The sequence below is a fragment of the Salvia splendens genome, chromosome 19, assembly GCF_004379255.2.
Source record: "Salvia splendens isolate huo1 chromosome 19, SspV2, whole genome shotgun sequence".
Classification (NCBI taxonomy): domain Eukaryota; kingdom Viridiplantae; phylum Streptophyta; class Magnoliopsida; order Lamiales; family Lamiaceae; genus Salvia; species Salvia splendens.
The window spans coordinates 13,058,142-13,078,471 of record NC_056050.1 but is presented as its reverse complement, the minus strand read 5'-3'; positions in this window follow the sequence as shown (position 1 = coordinate 13,078,471).

Sequence of the window (20,330 nt, the reverse complement as noted above, 5' to 3'; positions counted from 1 at the left end):
ATGGTTTTGAAGATCTCCTCTCCGATGAGCTGTGGAGAGAATTTAGTGGCTTGCTAAGGATGGATACATGCATGCTAATGGTACACATTTTTCTGATTATAGTAATGTTTTTGCCTTGTGTTTCTTGGTAATTTGGTTTCTCATCCATTTATATATAGGATTGTGGCTGGCTGTAACCTTGATGGTTGACTTTAGTTTATCCTTAAATTATTGAAACTTATTGTAGAAAACTAATCTATACATCCGGTTTTGATCTATGCAAAAATCAATCTCAATACAAAAATGCAGAATCAATAAGTTTTAGGTCATTATAGTAAGGATGACCTAAAATGATCGTAATATGACCTCAAACCTGAAATTTATAATATGACATAAAACTGCTTTATAATGACCATCCGTGTTTTTGATTAATTATTGATCATTAGATTGTCAAATCTCATAGTCTGGATTTCGTATTGAGATGCAATTTTTGTATTATCATTTTCCTACATAGGAAGGTGCAAAACGAATCAAATCCAATTTCATTATATGGTCATTGATGCAAACTGAAATAAAATATAGTGGTTCACAGGATTCATGTCCCTTAGTCTAATGGTGCACATTGAAATAAATATATTGTCTACGTGTTTCATGTGTACAAATGAAATTTATAATTCATCTAACTAATAATGAAGTCTTAATCATTGTCATTCAATAATTGGAGAAGAGTATAATCATGCACTGAATAATTCCAGTTGTATTATTCTACAATTTTGGACTAAATGAGCAAGTAAATGAAGATTTAAGAGGTCGTCGACAATTGTGACGCGAAGAAATAAAAATGAAAACCAAACACAAACTAAACGATGGACCAAAACACGTAGTAAGTGATTAAAGTATTAAATTTTAATTTCATTTTTTTCAATTAGTAAAATAAAAATAATATTATAATCTTTTCTTTTATCATATTTTTTAGTTTTTTCTTTTGTAACAGGGATATTTTCTACTCCAAATTGGTCACAGAATTGCCCTAATTGTTTCTTCTCATTAAGATTATTTTTCTTAATTTGCCTATCAAGTTTTATCTCATTGCAAAGGGATAATCCTTCCTGGATACAGAATCCTATTAATTTACCATAAGTAAAATTATCATAATTGATATTAATATTTCCTTGTCTTAATTGGGTTCTTACTCTTTCAGCAAAGAGATAAGGTAACCCATCTATAAATTTAGACTTCCAATGAGCACTATTACTTTCTGGGAGTTCCATAACCCTACTTAAAAAAGTATCTTTGTACCATCTAAAATTAGTAAGAGTTTTGCATCTTAAATTTTGAAGTAGAGTTCTAATAGTCTCACTATTATCAGACCATCTTCCTGTAAAGTGTTCCATAATATTTATGACAAGAGTATAAACAGAATTTTCTATAACATTATTGTCTTCTGTTTTTACCGAGGTAAGAATAATATTTCTATTTTCTGTGGTGAGATAATTATCCCACCAACCTTTTAACTGACCTGTAAAGCCTGCTGTTATCATTTTTGCAATTTGGCTATCAGTATTACCAAGGTTTTTTGCCACAGTACTATACATGAGCATTCTATGGATAATATTTTGAATGTGTCTATCGTTATAACCATCAATATTCCATTCATAAATATTTTTCCCATTATAAGAATTATTTATTGTATACTCCTGTTCTTCAATAAGGACATCCTGGGGGGTTGGTCTATTATAATAATACATCCTTTGGGTTGGTCTATCAGCAAATTTAACTTTTTCCAGTTTATAAATTTCTTCTATATTTTGACCATCACTATCAGTTTCCTCCATTCCTTTATTGAGAGTATTGATCTTAAATTTATTGAATTGTTTAATTATAACTTCTTCAAGGTTATCCTTAGCTCTCATTTTAAAATCTTTTATGATAGGAGGAGGTTGTATACTAGGAGTACAAACAACCTGTTTGACTTCTTTTTCAATATAAAAGTGTTCTTTAATACTCTTTAATTCAGAAGTTATTTTTTCAATCTTACCTGTTATACAATTAATATTTTCTCCAAGCCTTATAAGATAAAGGTTTGTAAAATTTCTTTGTTTAATTATCTCGTTAATATAACCCATGGTATTAATAAAGGATTCGTTATCAATCAATTTATGAAAAGCTTTAAAATACCTAATTTCATTGTCTTCTTCTATTTGAAAAGATCTATGAGGAGGAAAACTAGATTTAATAATTTCTCCTGTTTGGGAAAGAGTATAATTTCTTTCAATAGTAGAAATGTAATTTTTTACATAAGTATTTATGAACCAAGGAACAAACGAAATTTCAAGATTAATTTCAGCCAGTTCTTTATAAAATTTTTCAGCAAAATCTTTCTTTTCTTGGGAAGAGAAGCTGGTATCAAACCAATCTCTAAAATCTTTCCAAATGGGTTTTTTATAATCCTCCTATATTTTAAGTCTGGCAGGGGATCCTTGACTAAAATCAAATTTTCTTTTATCCATTTTAATCAGAGAAATTGATTTTAGTCAAGGATCCCCTGCCAGACTTAAAATACAGGAGGATTATAAAAAACCCATTTGGAAAGATTTTAGAGATTGGTTTGATACCAGCTTCTCTTCCCACCCTTCAAAGATATCATTATCTTCCTTGAAACTCATGACCTTAGATGGGAAAAAGAGCCTTGGAAGCTTATGCAGCGTTATATGGATACAGCCTCATATGCTGCTCCTCCTTTAAAAAAAAGAAAAAACTAAAAAATATGATAAAAGAAAAGATTATAATGTCCCCACTAGAAAAACTTATAAAAGAAGGGAAAAAAGAGAAAAAAGGGAAAATTATAGAAAGAAAAAAAATATCCCTTTAATATGTGATTTTTGTAAAAAACCAGGACACTATGCTAGTAATTGCTGGGTTAAAAATAAGAAAAATATAAGAAGAAAAATTAACAATCTTGAGATAGATAAAGATCTCAAAGATTCTATTATAGAAATTTTAGAACAAAAAGAAGAATTTAGTGATCATAATTCCGATGAGGATATGGCTTGTGAAGAAACGGAAAATAGTTCTGTTTCAGATTCCAGTAATGATTCTTGTAAATGTGATAATCTTTACGAAATCATAGCCCAGTTTCAGGATGAAGTGGAAAGTATTAGTAATATAAATGTTATAACTAATAATGATATAACGGAACTTTTGAAAACAATAAAAGATGAGAAATTAAGACTTGAGATCTTTGATCAATTAAAAAATAAAGATTTAATTGAGAAAGATAACGATGATTCTGAACCTTATACTATGACCTATAATAATTCAGAGCCATATACTATGGCCGAAGTTAAAAGGTTAATGAATCAAAAATACTCTAATAAACCAGTGGTAAAAGATTTAAATTCGGAGATAGATAACCTTAAAAAAGAAATTAAAGAACTAAGAAATAACGTAAGGATCCAAGATTTACGTATCTCAACAATTGAAAAAGGAAAAGAAGTTTCTACTTCAAATAGCAACGATGAAGGGTTATTTCTTTCAAGACTTGAATTAATCACTTCTCAAAAATGGTTTATAAAAATTATCCTTCTTATTGATAATAACTATAAAAAAGAATTAATTGCTCTTGTTGATAGTGGAGCAGATCTTAATTGTATTCAGGAGGGTTTAATACCTACTAGATACTTTGAAAAAACCTCGCATAATTTATTCTCTGCTAATAATCAAAAAATGGAAATTAGTTATAAACTTCCTAAAGCCTTTATATGTAAAAATAAAGCTTGTATTCCTAATAGCTTTCTTTTAGTTAAGAATATTTCCAACCAAATTATATTAGGAACTCCTTTCCTTAGGAAAATCTTACCTATCAGAGTTGATAACAAAGGAATAATAGGAAATTTCGGTGATATATCTTTAGAGTTTCCTTTCGTCACAGAACCTATTACCAGAGTCCTGAATAATATTAGAGAAAATATTATTAATAAACAAAACCAAATTAATTTTATAAAACAAGAAATTAATTCTATTAATATTGAAGCCCAATTGGAAAATCCGAAGCTTAAAGAAAAAATTAAATTAATAGAAAATAATTTTACTGAACAAATTTGTAATGAACATCCTAATGCTTTTTGGGATAGAAAAAAGCATATTGTTAACCTTGATTATGAAGACGATTTTGATGAATCTAGAATCCCTACTAAAGCTAGACCAGGTCAAATGAATAAAGAGTATCTGGATCTTTGTAAAAAGGAAGTCAAAAGTCTTGAAGAAAAGGGTCTCATACAACCCTCTAAATCCCCTTGGTCCTGCACAGCTTTCTATGTTAATAAGCAAGCTGAGCAAGAAAGAGGAGTTCCAAGGTTAGTTATTAACTATAAACCGCTTAATAAGGCCTTGAAATGGTTTAGATATCCGATGCCCAATAAAAAAGATTTATTAGATAGGCTTTTAAACGCTATTATATTTTCAAAATTTGATCTAAAATCTGGATATTGGCAGATTCAGATTAATAAAAGGGATGTTTATAAAACTGCTTTTAATGTTCCTTTTGGACAATTCGAGTGGAAGGTGATGCCTTTTGGTTTAAAAAACGCACCTTCAGAATTCCAAAAAATCATGAATGATATATTCAATCCTTACAGTGATTTTATCATTGTTTATATCGATGATATCTTAGTCTTTTCAAAAGACATCCAAACTCATTTTGAACATCTTAGAATTTTTAAAAATCTCATTTCAAATAATGGCCTTGTTATATCCAAACCTAAAATGAAATTGTTTCAGATTTGTGTTAGATTTTTAGGTCATAATATAGAGAAAGGAAAGATAATTCCTATTAATAGAAGCATCGAGTTTGCGTCTAAATTTCCAGATGAAATAAGAGATAAAACTCAATTACAAAGATTCCTTGGGAGTATTAATTATATTTCTCCTTATTATAAAAATCTTGCTCAAGATACAGCTATTCTTTATGAAAGGCTCAAGAAGGATCCTAAGCCCTGGAATAATAGTCATACAGAAGCTATTAAAAAGATAAAAGAGAAGGTCAAAAATATCCCTTGCCTCTTAATTGCTAATCCTGATTGGGAAAAAGTTATAGAAACTGATGCCTCAAATATAGGATATGGAGGTATCCTTAAACAAATTGATCCCAAAAATAAACAAGAATATCTTGTTAGATATTACTCAGGAAAATGGAATAGTAGTCAAAAGAACTATGCTACGGTTGTTAAAGAAATCTTGGCTATCCTTAAATGCGTTTTAAAATTTCAAGACGATTTATTTAATAAGAGTTTTTTAATAAAAACAGATTGCCAGGCAGCAAAATTTTTGTTTGATAAAGATTTTAAGCACGATGTTTCTAAGCAGATGTTTGCTAGATGGCAAGCGCAACTTGCTCCTTTTGATTTTGAGATTATTTATAAAAAAGGATCGGACAATAATTTACCCGATTTCCTAACCAGGGAATTTATTACTAATGGTTAATCCTTACAGGATTTACTATAAACAGGAGATTCGGAATCTCCAAAATATGATTTTAAATTATAAGATTAGAATGGAAGAACTTGACAGAGAAAGGTATTATATTAGAAGGAGACCCTTCATTCCCCTCAGACCTATCTTGGAAGAAGCTCTTAATCTCAAAAGACTGATAAGAAATTGTGAAGACAAAATTAATATAATTATTCTCATTGGTTTAACCTAAAACGTTTCATTTTGTAGTTATGCTCCCCAGAGGAAGAGGCCAAAGGAGCCAATTCCCTTCCTTTTATAAAGGAAGAGGAGGTGGAATCCCCATTATACAGCATGGTAATAAGAAACTTTTTAAAGAAAATATCACAGGTATCGACCAACTGGAAGATAATCCAGAATTACTTCAGAAAGTTCAGGAATATCTGAACTCAAAAAAGGATAATGAGGAAACCACATCATCTTGGGCTAATAGAGTTCAAGGTTCAACATCCTATGCTGAGGTAATAACTTCATCAGAAGAAAAAGAAAAATATATTCCTTCTCCCTTCAAAGATATCATTATCTTCCTTGAAACTCATGACCTTAGATGGGAAAAAGAGCCTTGGAAGCTTATGCAGCGTTATATGGATACAGCCTCATATGCTGCTCCTTCTTATAAAAAAAGAGTTTTTTATGAAGAATTCCTGACAAGTATGGGAGCTTGTGAGATCAGGCATTTCAAAACTTATAGGGAGGCTAAAGTTTATAATTTTAGCAGGATAATTATTAAGCAAATTATAACAGCTGAAGATTGGGGTTTTGGAACCCTAAGAGAAAGAGAATGTCAGATTAAGAATAATAATGGTGGCAGGGAAGTTATAAACTTCAATTCTGGGATATTAAGGAAGCTTATTATAAAACCTTCTTTTACCAAAATCCTTATCATAAACATTCGTGGTGGATTAAAATCTGCCCAAAAGTCTATGAACAAGGACTGCCAACATGGGTATGTGACTGGTGGCAAACCTTTGGAACTTCTGAGAAAATACTTCCAGAAGAATTTAAATCCTTATATTTTAAATGGAAACAAGTTTCTCCTGCACTAATAGAAGCAGAGAACCAAAATAGACTTTTTCATAATATGGAGACCCTTCATTTTTATGCAGAATTTGGTATCCCGTGGATCTGGAAATGGGAACCAGAAATTGGTTTTGATCATAATAATGTTCCGTGCCTTAAGAGGAAGTTCTTCACTAGGTTTTGGCCTACAATGATGGAGAAGGACAAGTGAGGAGATATCCAAGGTCTCCAGACTCTTCAATTAATAAAAGAAAAAGTTTCTTTTTATAAAGAACAAAAGAGAGTTAATAAATCTCTGAAAAAAGACATTTCTCCTTTTGAAGAATTCTTGAGGAAGAATATCTCAAAAATGAATGAGAAGGAACTTATAGCAAATTATATGGCTAGTATTGGAAAAGACATTGATCATATGGATGAAGATGAAAATGAAGATGAAAACGAAGAAGGAGATACAGATATTAACTCTCCAGATTTCTCTCCAAATAATAATGAGCATAAAAATTTTAGGGATGCTCAGGATCCATTCGAAGAAGAAGAAGGCTTCTCAACAGAAGATAATTTTGCTAACTTCATCAAGATGATCGAGAAGACGCCAGATAAGGCAAATGAGAGCCAACAAAGTGGAAAGATGAAAGAATAAAGGGTGCATTCGCTTTCGCCAGCATTCACCTTCGTCAGCCCTTACGTCAGCTGAAAAATCATAAATTTCAAATCCGGATTTGAAATCCGACTTTGTTGTCTTTAAATAAGGTCTTGTGATAGGAAAAGAGCAGAATCTCATGTGTTGAGATAAGAACCCCCTCTCTCTCTCTCTCTTGTATCCCTCCATCCTTACTCCTATTGTAAATTATCCCTCGGGAAGGGTTTTTCAATATATATTTTGTAAGTTTCCTTTTGTAACAGGGATATTTTCTACTCCAAATTGGTCACAGAATTGCCCTAATTGTTTCTTCTCATTAAGATTATTTTTCTTAATTTGCCTATCAAGTTTTATCTCATTGCAAAGGGATAATCCTTCCTGGATACAGAATCCTATTAATTTACCATAAGTAAAATTATCATAATTGATATTAATATTTCCTTGTCTTAATTGGGTTCTTACTCTTTCAGCAAAGAGATAAGGTAACCCATCTATAAATTTAGACTTCCAATGAGCACTATTACTTTCTGGGAGTTCCATAACCCTACTTAAAAAAGTATCTTTGTACCATCTAAAATTAGTAAGAGTTTTGCATCTTAAATTTTGAAGTAGAGTTCTAATAGTCTCACTATTATCAGACCATCTTCCTGTAAAGTGTTCCATAATATTTATGACAAGAGTATAAACAGAATTTTCTATAACATTATTGTCTTCTGTTTTTACCGAGGTAAGAATAATATTTCTATTTTCTGTGGTGAGATAATTATCCCACCAACCTTTTAACTGACCTGTAAAGCCTGCTGTTATCATTTTTGCAATTTGGCTATCAGTATTACCAAGGTTTTTTGCCACAGTACTATACATGAGCATTCTATGGATAATATTTTGAATGTGTCTATCGTTATAACCATCAATATTCCATTCATAAATATTTTTCCCATTATAAGAATTATTTATTGTATACTCCTGTTCTTCAATAAGGACATCCTGGGGGGTTGGTCTATTATAATAATACATCCTTTGGGTTGGTCTATCAGCAAATTTAACTTTTTCCAGTTTATAAATTTCTTCTATATTTTGACCATCACTATCAGTTTCCTCCATTCCTTTATTGAGAGTATTGATCTTAAATTTATTGAATTGTTTAATTATAACTTCTTCAAGGTTATCCTTAGCTCTCATTTTAAAATCTTTTATGATAGGAGGAGGTTGTATACTAGGAGTACAAACAACCTGTTTGACTTCTTTTTCAATATAAAAGTGTTCTTTAATACTCTTTAATTCAGAAGTTATTTTTTCAATCTTACCTGTTATACAATTAATATTTTCTCCAAGCCTTATAAGATAAAGGTTTGTAAAATTTCTTTGTTTAATTATCTCGTTAATATAACCCATGGTATTAATAAAGGATTCGTTATCAATCAATTTATGAAAAGCTTTAAAATACCTAATTTCATTGTCTTCTTCTATTTGAAAAGATCTATGAGGAGGAAAACTAGATTTAATAATTTCTCCTGTTTGGGAAAGAGTATAATTTCTTTCAATAGTAGAGATGTAATTTTTTACATAAGTATTTATGAACCAAGGAACAAACGAAATTTCAAGATTAATTTCAGCCAGTTCTTTATAAAATTTTTCAGCAAAATCTTTCTTTTCTTGGGAAGAGAAGCTGGTATCAAACCAATCTCTAAAATCTTTCCAAATGGGTTTTTTATAATCCTCCTGTATTTTAAGTCTGGCAGGGGATCCTTGACTAAAATCAAATTTTCTTTTATCCATTTTAATCAGAGAAATTAAATTCTGATACTGTTGCGTTTGGATCAACAGTATATATTCCTCTAGCAATATTATCTTCTTTTATTTTAATTCCTTCAACTTTATCTTCTCTAACTCCTGTATCTCTTATTCTGGAGGTAGAGGCTCTAGAGGACTCGGGATATTCAACCTTATAATTAGGGGCTATATAGAAATAATTTTCTTTATCAGATCTAGAGCATAAGCTGTCACTAGATCTTCTGTGATTTTCAAATTCGATTTGAACTTGCCCATCAGGCGTTTGAGTAATACTTAAAGGCCTGTTTTGAGTTCGAGGAACTCGTGGGACAGCATTCTCTATAATCCAGTTTTTAGGAAATTCAATTTCTTCCCATTTAATAGATCTTCTAGTAGTGATCTCAGATTTTTTAAAATTAGTTTCTATTAAAACAGTTTCATTTATAGATTTATCCTTGATTCTACATCTTGGGTTTAAAGTATGTAGCGGTTTATAATATATCCTGCTACAGACACATATAACCTCAGATCCTGAAGTATAATTATAGCCATGAGTTTTAACATTTAAAGTTAAAGCCTCATATATATTAATATCTGATAATGAAAGTTGTAAATTAGGATAAACATTAAAGTAAACAGGACCATGAGCTAAACTTGACTGTATAATACCCATTAATGAAGAATTATAATCCAGATTTCTAGCATCTCTGAGGGCTGCTATAAAACTTTCTGGTAAACCTTCTAAAGTTAAAGGTTTAAAAGCAATTTGAACTAAACCTATATGTAAAAATTTATGAGTTTTCTTATAAATTTCAAGACTCTTACTATTTAAAAGTTTTATTTCCATATCCTCTTTATTTAGAGATATGGTTTCCTCTGTGGTTTGGACAACCTGGGTTAATTTGATATTATCAAAAAACCCGTATCTATAAACAGTTCTAGGATTAATCCTAGGAATAGTCCACTTATTTAATAATTCAATGTCTTGAGGAACCTCATATTCTTCCTCAATTCTGTTTTTCACAATATTATCGGCCGTAAAAGACATGGATAAAATAAGTATTGGACAATCTAGTTAATAAGATACCAAGAAATCACATGGCTCTGATACCATCTATCAAGGTTTCACAAACCTTGAGGATCGTAAGAGGGGGATGCCATAATTATAGAATTATCATCCTAATAAGGGAAGGAGAAATATACCAAAAGGAATTTTACTGATTTCTTATTGATTAAGTATGGCCAGTCATCCTATGTCAATGGAGGCAAGCCCAAGAAAATGCCTAAACATTGGCAACAAAGGGCGAATCCAGACCCAAGGAAATAGCCATAAAAATCAATAATTAATCAAACCTGGGTATATTTTCCTTTCGATATTAAAATTATATTTCCATAATTAATTCCTTAGTATCTTATCTCCTAGTTTATCCAATACTTACAAATTTAGCCAAACATAAATAAATACTTATAAAAACAGAGTAGTAAAGGAAACTTACAAAATATATATTGAAAAACCCTTCCCGAGGGATAATTCATGGGTTCCATCCTAAAACTAATTGGCAATAGGAGAAGTGACCCATTAGAATTATATAGTGGTTTCAAGTCTATATGAATAACGATGTTGAACAGTTGTAATATATTATTTTAGTTTCTATTGCCAACACCCTCCCAAACCCTTCAAGGTGAACCTTGGAAGGGTTGGATTTTTTTTCTGATCGATTGGACTACTTGTCTAATTTTTTACTGATCGGTTTGACCACTGGCCCAAATTTTAAGCCCAGATATACTGCTGGGTCAGTCATTTTTTCGGTTTCAGTCCAGATATACTGCTGGATCAGTTAAATTTGACCCACAATCGGACAAGGTTCAGGATACAGATTAGAAGGTTCGTTATCTAAAATTTGCCCACCCAAAGGTCGTTATCTAAGTTCAGGATACAGATTAGAAGGTTCGTGGTTGAGTACGAAGAACATCATGTGGAGAAGTCACAAGTAATCGATGATTTTTTGGAGAATCAAATCGGTAATTCTAAATTGTACGAAATTCATGAATTAGGGTTTTGATTCTTTGTTTGTGAATTATATTTGTTCTAGATGCAATTGATTATTTAACACGTGAGTAATTGATCTCATAATCAGTCAAATAGATCTGTATGCATGATTTATTTGTTTAAGTATGATTTCCGTTGTTTAAGGGGAACCAAACCCCAACATATACTCTTTCCGTCTGTCTAAGCTCCTTGCCGCTATCTATAGTATTTTCCTTCTATCTATAGTACATGAGTTTATTTGTAATTTCATCCCTTATATAGGAGTTAATTTTTTTTAAAAAAAATACTCCTTCCGTCTATGAAAAATGTCCCATTTGACATTTCGGATTGTCAATGATTTAAAGTCTCATTTACCTTTTTCATTCTAAACGAGTGGACCTCATCATTCACCTAAATCATTACGCTCACATTCTATTATTAAATCAATATATAAAAGTAAAATTCATATTCCACTAATTTCCCCCATTTTTCTTTTCACAGAGTCAAACAATTTCTTAAAATCCGATCGAAATCAAAATGAGACTATAAATGAAAAACAGAGGGGGTATGAATTATTAAATTCAATATTCGTATCATATTAATACATACTCTTTCCACCCGCTAATTAAAGATACATTTTTGACTCGGCATGAGTTTTAAGATATTGTTTGACGTTATAAAAGAAATGAATAAAAAAGTTAGTGTAGTGTTAATTCCATTTTTATATATTACTCCCTCCGTCCCACAAGAATATGCAATCTTTCCTTTTTAGTATGTCTCACAAGAATATGCAGTTTCTAATTTAAGAAAGTATTCTCTCTAATGAGGTGGGACTCATTATCCACTAACAATACTTTAATTATTTTTTCTCTCTACCTCTATTACTTTACCAATTTTACATTAAAACTCGTGTCGAACCCAAAGTTCATATTCTTTGGGGATGGCAGGAGTACTTCCTCCGTCTCATAAAAATATGTTTACTTTCTATTTTCATTCGTCCTATAAAAATACGGACATTTCCATTTATGGAAAGTTATCTCATTTATTACCCTATACATCAAGTTATTTACAACTTATACCACCATTAAAACACTACTAATAATGGATGTCTCACTATCCACTAACACTACTTTAACTACCATTTCCCTCTCTTCTCTTACTTTACCAATTTTGTCTTAATTCCCATATTATATCATATGCTCATATATTTATGGGCCGGAGGGAGCAACTTTTCAGTACAATGTGAGGGCAATGAGTGAGTGGAGTGTGACTACACTTAATAAAAGTGAAAAAAGGTAAATGTGTCTTTAAATGACGGACAACCTAATATGGAAAAATGTGCCAGATTTTGGCGGAGGGAGTAATACATAATATTCTCCCCGTCCATCTATAGCCGAGTTGTATTCTTTTTTGAGTTGTCTCATTATAGTTGAATAATTTCTTCTTTAGCAAAAAAGGTAACATATATCATTTTTGTTACTTCATTCTATCTTTTATTTTGTTCTCTATCTTCCTATTTTATTATATTTCTATTGTATTTATTTCTCTATGCCAGAAATTTTGTCTAAACTATAAAAGGAGGGAGTACTATAATGAGAGTAGTAAATACATGTATTGAAATTAGGAAATCATATAAATTTGTTGGCACATTTATAGAAAAATGAGGTGAATACATAGTCTAAAGTTAGAGAACTAATAGCCGGTGACTTTATTGGATTTAAAGTTTACATGGGAATTAATAGAAATTGTCAACAAACGGTAATTCAAATAATATTACATGGACAAGGAAGGAGTGATTCATGGCATGCAAATTAAATACGCTACTAAATGCTAACGGGCTATAGGACTATTAATTTTACTAAAATCCTATAAACATATGACAGTTAGGGCTAGCTCATTTCATGAATCGATTTAGGGATAAAATGTACGCTACTTGATCGGTTTTATCGCGCAAAGCAAGTGTTAAATGTGCAGAAATGCCGCTTGACCAAGGCAACAAGACCAAACTGATCAAGTAAGTACAATAGGCGAAAAAGGCCAGAAAGCAGGTGAGTTGATCAAGGGGAGTAATCAAACAGTCAAGGAAGGGACCACAGGCTTCCAGAAGAAGGACATGTAAGGCAATGAGCTGGATGGTGTGCATCATTCTGTTACAAAGGACAACGTTCTAGAAGGGGACACGTGCTAATATATGAGACGGAAGGACGGAGCTGAGTCATGAATCTGTTACTGAAAAGCATCGTCATTCTAGAAGGAAAGCATGTAGCAATCGATGAGTCGCTCACTCTCAGCGTGAGCGAATATTCCATGCCAAGATCGTTATCCAGTTGGAGGTCGTTGCCGAGCTTATAAATAGAGGGTGTGCCACCACGCAAAGGGGATCCGATCTTTTACTTTCCGTCATTAGTTTAGTTTAGTTCTCTAGTTTAGTTCAGTTCTCTAGATAGCTTAGATAAAGTAATGCTTAGTTAGAAAAAAGGGTGACCGAAGGGAGCGTTGCAGAATACCCTATATATGTCAGCGTTGTCTCAAGTTTCCTGCCGAGGATCTTCTCGGTTTACTTGCTTTCGTATTTGTCGAAGTGTTAGCTTAGTTTAATTTCAAGTTGCTTTATAATTAAAGTTTTGATCTTTCTATACTTCGAATGTTCGCTGTACTCGTTTGGAACCTAAGTATAAAATCGAAGTTGTTCTGTTTTCATCATCATGTTTACTGTTCTAAGTAGTTAATTTTCATTCCAGTCTGAAATTCACTTGACTCAGTAGTTAAAATTCCTTTGAGCAAGTAGTTAGTTACTTTTCTGTCTAAGGTAAAATCAGTAGTTAAAAACTCCCAAAAGTAAAGCGTGGCAGTAGCCAACCCCCTGTTCACTACTCACACACTTGATACACTAGCTTCTCTGTGGGATCGACCCCGAACTTGCCGCTTTACTGTTAAAGTAGTGCAAAATTGAGAGTTTATAAATTACATTGGTGGCGTGCGAAAGCGAGATCAACTTGATCAATTGGCAACGACATTTGCTAACTGATCCATCTGGTTCAGTTATCTCTTCCATATAACTAGAATCAAAAGAAAAACCGCAGTCGCATTTGCAAGAGCCCGCCAAAATGGCACCGTTGCCGGTGAAGCATGGTGTTATTTTATGTTTGTGTGTAGCGCATATGTGTATATAATTTTGTTTCCTTCTTTTCTCATTTGTTTTTCTTCTGTTGATGAGAATTTACCATCGCGGCGGCCACTGGAATCACCCTCCTATATACAGAGGCACTAACACTCATTGGAGAGTCTAGGAAGCCGGCGTAGTTACCACTCGTTACAGAGCCGCACTAGCAGCAGCAGTATCTGCTGATCAACCGACCAGCGAAGAAGAAGGAGAGCAGAATGCGCAGTCCAGACCACCACCACTTGAACAAGCAAAAGCACAGATGGCCCTCGTCGACAACGACTCAGGAATTGGCTCTCTGCACGCTCATGACGAGAAGAAACCCACACATGCCATTGCCGTTACTCCTGCGATGCGGACCATCGCGATCAAGTCAGGAGTACTGGTCGTTTTATCTCATTTTTACGGCCTTTCAAAAGTGTGTCCGTACGCCTTCCTGGAGGAATTTCGCCGATACTGTGATATCCTGCCCGTACCGGCTGGATCTACATCTGAAGATTATAGGCTGAAAGCCATCCCCTTCGTTTTGAAGGGTGATGCTGGAGTATGGCTGTCGAGACTGCCAGAAGGGTCCATCAAGACATGGGCAGAGTTACGATTGATATCCCTTGATCGTTTATTTCCAGCGTAAAAAATGAGCGCCCTCAAACGGGAGATTACAGAAGCCAGATAGGAGTACGATGAGCCCCTCGGCCAATACTGGGATAGATTCCAAGGGCTGCTTCAAGCATGCCCCAACCACAAGCTGGGGGAGCGGGAGATCTACTCGATCTTCTGCGGTGGACTGACATTCGATAGCAAGAATGATCTTAACCTAGCAGCTCAGGGAGATTTCTCAAAAACCCCATTCAGCCAAGCCAAGAACATCCTGGAGAGGCTCATTGAGGCCAAGCGCTCGTACGAAACGTGTCAAGGCCAGTACCGAAGAAGTGCAATACACACAGCAGAGGCACGCAGTCATGAAAAATTGGAGGCTCGATTCGAGCAAATGGAGAAGAAGCTGCTTGAGGCAGTAGAGAAATCCATAGCACCTCCGCCACCTGCACCCAAAGAGCAGCAGTATGCGTCGCCACCACCACCGGAAGAGCATCATTATTACTATTGCGAGTTTTCCCCTGAGGCGGAGCCGCAAGCCCAAGTGAATTCCGTCGGCCACTGGAATGCGAATGGCAACCGGATCCAGGGAAAACAGAGAGACGCTCCATGGAGAGGCCACCCTAACTCTAGGTGGACTGATCATAGTCAAAGCCAACCACCTCAACCCTCGACACAGCAAATGCAACCCTCTGAGGGGCAGCCCAACTGGCCAGCCCGAAACCAGGAGAGGACAAATAGCGGAGGGATCAGAATGCAGGGAGGACAGGCAGGTTGGTCAAGTGGACCTCAAGGAAACTGGTCCAGTGTAGGGCAGCCAAACTGGTCAAGCAGACAGAATGAGGGAAACTGGGGATACAAACAGCAATGCCCCCAGTCAAACAACCCGGGAAGGCAACCAAACAACGAAATGGTATGTAATGTTCCGCCACACCAAAGAAGCAACCGACAACATACCCAGCCGCAATACCAGCAAGAGCATTATGGGCAATCTGACTACCCGCAGCCCAACCATAGTGGGGGACCACCAAATCAGAGATACAACCGACACCCAACGATGGCCAAGGAGATATGATAGTACCGCACCTTCCTAATTATACAATGCGGGAAATCCAAGAAGCCCAGAGAGAATAGAGGACTGCACTAGATATGCTTACAAAGCAGTTATCACAGGTCACCATGTCGCTGGGCGAGCTGAGGGGAAATGAAGGAAAGATTCCAGCTACAGTGCAGCAACTTACTGGACGAGAGAATGTCAATGCAGTATCTCTAACATCAGGAAGAGTTTATCAAAGCCTATATGCGAGTTCTCCAGCACCCGTAGACGGACCCAATCATGAAAAAGGCTCTGAGTCCAGAGCCCTTGATCAAGTCACGAAAGAAGGATAGTCTCGTACCCTTGAACAGCAACCAAGCGATCTTCCACCAAAGAAGACTGACCTAAGGGTGTTCACGCTCCTAATTTCCATCAGATACGTTCGAATGGAGCACACAATGTGCGACCTAGGGGCTTCCATCAATGTTATTCCGTATTCTATATAAGAAAAGCTGGGAAAAGCTAAGCTTGTCAAAACCGATATGATGATACAGCTAGCAGATGGGTCTTATGTTCACCCAAAATTCCAGATGAAATCGTCAAGGTAAACAAATTCATGTACTCCGCCAACTTCTTCGTCATAAAGATGACAGAGCCAAGAGCCGAGGAGTCTATTGGAGTCCTTTTGGGAAGGCCATTCCTATCTACAGCCAGCACAGTCATTGGCGTGGGACGATGAATCTGGATTTTAATGGAGAACAGCTTACATTCGACATTGATGAAGCTGTGAGAAAGCCACAGGACAGTGAGAGCATACAATCGGTAGATACTATCAGACCTTTGGAGTAAAGGTATCTAGGAAATGAACTCTTCAAAAGACCGTCCACTGATTCCATTGAAGATGAACACCTTAAGAAGGAAGCAGTTGAATGTTCGATGCAACGATGACTGGGGAAATAGATGATCAAGCCATTAAAAGGACAATTATGGATTTCTGTAAGCCGCCATGACCAGCTGAGTCAAAAGAGATCACTCAACTGGCAAGGATTGAAAAACCACCTGACCAAGCCGCCCCATTGAGAAGAATGTTGAAGGAATGTCCCGCACCTACAAGGCAACTATTGTCTCTACCTGTATCGCCAGTTACCCTCAAGAGTCTGTCCAACCAGACGTATCAAAAACTAGTCAAACCAAATCTGCAAGGACAGGGAGGACATTTGATTGAAGAACTGAGGCTGGGTCAAGAGGTGGTCACGTGGAAAACAACAGACTTGATAAAGATTAACCCAGATCTGTGCATGCATCCCGCCATGTTAGAAGAAGGAGTGACATCCCACCTTGATCGACAACGCAGACTCGACCCCGCTTTGAGAAAGAAAGAGCTCATAGTGGGGCAGAAAGAGCTACTCTTCCAGTGTCAACTCAAACAGATACCCATGAGGCGGAATTCAAAATGGGCAGACCCTCGTACCATCATGGCAATGCACACACATGAGGCAAACATACACCAAGGAGACTCCTCCAAATCGTTCTCCTCCGTGGTAAATAGTCAACGGGTTGAGCCCTACAGAGACAAGATCGAAGCGGGAAGAGTGGAAGAAATTACACTGACCATGCCTAATCTTATCCATTGAATAGGTAAAAGGAGTGATCGGGTACTCATGGGTAATCTGCTTGATCAAGCACCAAATTCTTAATCTATTAAACTAATCAAGAGACATCCCAGGGGAACTCGGTCAAATCCTTTGTAGTTAGTGTAAATAGTTTTTTGTGTATTAGTTTTTAATTCTTAGAAATTAAAAGTCGGAAGTAAAGACGGAAGTTGATCAAATGGAACTATTTGAGTTTTTATCAGAAATTAATTGTCCACTTGATAAGAGCAATTCGAATTTAATTGGTGGTACTGTACTTTCGTTGATCAGAGTAGGTGATGAAATGGCGTGCGCAGTTCCTGAAAAGGTGTCAGGAAGCGCCAACTACCGCATTGGACAGAACAGTACTGGAGAGAGGAAGGAAGCCTATCGGAGAAGCTTTGCCACCTGGCACTCAGAAAGGCGCACTTGTACGTGAAGAGTCGCAAATATCTGAAAAGCCGCAGGGATCTCAACAGTCGAAGATCCTAACAGCCGCGATATCATTATTAAAGGAAAATTTCAAATCCGTATACCACTTTTACCCAAGCCGCCTACAGTACATTTTTTTTGCTCTCATCCAAATTCTCCCAAGATCAAAACCTTTGCCCAAGTTATCATCCTCTTCACCAAGACCTACCGCCATTACTAGTGACAATGTTGCTTGAACAACTCCCGACTTCATCCTCCTCCTCCAGTTCCAGCGCCGAAAGTGGTGACCGGGAAACTTCCTCTCAACCCCAAATAACTAACCCTAATCCTCCACCACAAACCGCCACCGCCGTTCCACCTCCCGAGGTGAATGAAGAGGCCCTACGGCCCTGACGAGAATCCTCCGGAGTATGCTCTCCAAGATAGATATCGCGACGGTTTACGCCACCGTAAAAGCCCGACTTGGAATATCCCTATCGAAGGACAAAGCCACAACCTCCACCTCCTAAAATCCTCCCCGACACCCTCCATCTACCTCCCAAACACAAGCCCCCCTTCATGCACCTGAACCCACACCCGTCCTCCCACTGGTACAATATAGTGGGGACTCCGATGAAGAAGCAGAGGGAGGCGCGCAACCCGCCGCCACTCCTGCCGACGGAGCAGAATCTGTACCGCCACCACATGCAGGGGGCACATCTGCTAAAAAATGCCTTGTCACCACCTAGTGACGGGAGTTCTATCTCCCACCTCCAAGGGTCCTCACAACCGATAGAAGTTGTGACCATAGACGACGACTCCACGGAGGACCTTCAACCGCCTCCCAGTGACAACCTACTGCAACCAAGGGAGGCTGACTGGGTCTTCCACCAAGCGGTGGAGAATGATCCAGAGGAGAGGGAAGAACAGCCGCAGCGCCGTCGGGCGCATCGGGAAAACATAGAGCGTTTGATGGAGGAGATAGAGGCCAGGGTGGCCAGCATGCAGAGGGCGCAGGAGGAGCAGGTGGAGAAGCCCCGTGCAATGTGGCGACTAGTGGACGAGGAGGAGCCGGAGGCCCAAGAGGTCGTAGAGGGGAGAGAGGCACAGGTTGAGGCTGTTGAGGACAGCCGTCAGAAGGCTGAGAGAGAGAAAAAAAGAGGAAGGGGAAGGAAAGTGTTCCTCCTCCTCCTAAGAGGATGCGCCCTGTAACCCGGGGCATTGTTATTGCTGATACAGACCGACCTGCCCCTCCACAACAAGGAAATGAGGGCAGTGAAACTTAGGAAATGCAGCTCCGATGGGCCCGAACATCCCGCAGGCAACTAGGAAGGCCTACAACACCCCCCACCATCGACTATTCCAGACAAACTGTGGTGTTGACTACGGACCTCCTCGAGCGGATGCTGAAATTTGAAGACCAAAAATGGGCTGAGGAGATGTACCTAGATCCACCAAAGGGTGACGCCTACGAAGCGACTGAAGGCCGGCAAGAAACTCCACCAGCTAGCCCTGGAGGCCGGCAAGAAACTCTGGGTTGAGGAGAGATTCACCGAGTACATTACCGGCATTGGTTTTGAATGGCTGCTGGAGATCGAGAATACCTTGGTCTCCGAGAACCTGGCCAAAAAAATTTTCACGTACTTCCGGTTTACCGGAAGTACAAACTTGGAGGCCAGGAGCGTCTCCTGAACAATGAGCCTGAACGAGTTCTCTATGAGGATGGGACTCTATACAGAGGCCTAGGTCGCTAGTGGAGAATGGTTCAGGCGCGACATTGGTCTTCCTCAGAGGAAGCCGGACTTCGATCAGCAGGCCGTCTGGCAGGCCTTGTGTAACGAACGACCCCCCGATTTCAAAGCCTCTGAGTCCAGAGGAACCCATATTGCTGATCCGGCCCTCCGCCTTGCTCAGGTGTATCTTGCCTGCAATCTCCTTGGCCAAGCCAATACCCTGGCAATCATTACTTTGGCCGAGCTCTACTTTATGTGGAGCATGAAGGAGCAGAGGAGGGTGCACCTTGGCTACTGGCTTGAAGGAGCATGAAGGAGCACTGATAAATCAGATTGCCACTCGCCCAGCCCGACACCTCAACGTCTGCAATCTTCTCGGGGCCTATTTAAAGTGGAATTGGACCCTTGTATTCCACAGGGACGTGGAACGTCCCAGCCATTGTCCTAAGCCCAAGCTATTTAACCTGGATTTCTTTGTCAGAATACCTGTACTTGAACGGCTACCCGGCGGGAAGCTTCGCTTCTACACAAAAGCTAGGCAGGAAGGCAGATGGAGCAGCAAGAGACCAGGCGCGAGGAAAGGAGGAGGCCGGTTGATCGCCCGACGAGCCCAGCCAGGCCACAGAGGTAGAGGTTGGAGATGGTGCCCATAACAGGGGCAGACCCAGAGGAGACTGCACGCGCTGACCGCGAATGGAAGCTCCGCATAGAGCAGATGCTTACGCAGCTGGTGGAGAACTCACATGCCCAGCTAGTTGCTCAAGCTAGGATTCTGGTGGCTATTCGTCAACAGACCCTTGCTAGCCAACCACC